At 41.1% G+C, this 508-nt stretch overlaps 1 protein-coding gene across 13 annotated transcripts in view; it reads right to left on the bottom strand.

The window, feature by feature from the left end:
- Nucleotides 1–508, bottom strand: part of LOC106882391 (trithorax group protein osa) — a 656,478-nt gene that overhangs the window by 639,272 nt on the left and 16,698 nt on the right. For 10 of the 13 annotated variants that reach the window (XM_052969227.1, XM_052969226.1, XM_052969239.1 and 7 more), the window contains exon 1: nucleotides 173–315. The exons of 2 other annotated variants lie outside the window; for them this stretch is intronic. The gene's annotated coding sequence lies outside the window, so the exon portion shown is untranslated. Of the gene's footprint in view, nucleotides 1–172; nucleotides 316–508 lie in introns of those variants that run through there. One more of the 13 variants, XM_052969221.1, reaches the window with a different exon arrangement.

Below are 508 nucleotides of genomic sequence, written 5' to 3'. Positions count from 1 at the left end.
AATAAAAGATTTCTTTTACTTTTAATTTGTTTTTTAAAGCCGCTTTCAAAAGTTGCCTTTCACCTTTAGAAGAGAGAGAGAGAGAAAGAAAAAGAGAGAGAGAGAATTGGAGGGATGGGTATTTGTTAGAAATGCGAAGGAGGTGAGTATGTGTCGACGCGCATCTACAGACCTTTTGCGAGCTGTGTGTTTAAACAGGGAATTCCATACATCAAAACATGAAGTGTCCAATCGTCAGTGTAGCTGAAGAGCTTCCTGAAGACTTAATGTAAACACGAGCCGAGATGTGTTAGCAGTCAGTAAAAGAACTGGCAGTGCGTGGAGCGGGGTTGCGGTCGGGGACACACACACACTGCCGAGTGATTGAGGAGAGAAGATAGAAAGGGACAAACAGAAGTCGGCGAGAGAAAAGACCATAATAGCAGAGGTGTGTGTGTGTTTTTAGAGAAAGAAAGAAAGGACTGAGAGATAGATATGGAACAATGTAAAAAGTTTTATTCTTTTTAAG

The sequence above is a fragment of the Octopus bimaculoides genome, chromosome 7, assembly GCF_001194135.2.
Source record: "Octopus bimaculoides isolate UCB-OBI-ISO-001 chromosome 7, ASM119413v2, whole genome shotgun sequence".
NCBI lineage: Eukaryota > Metazoa > Mollusca > Cephalopoda > Octopoda > Octopodidae > Octopus > Octopus bimaculoides.
Note: the sequence above shows the minus strand (reverse complement) of the source record. Positions and strands in the feature narration are given on the sequence as shown.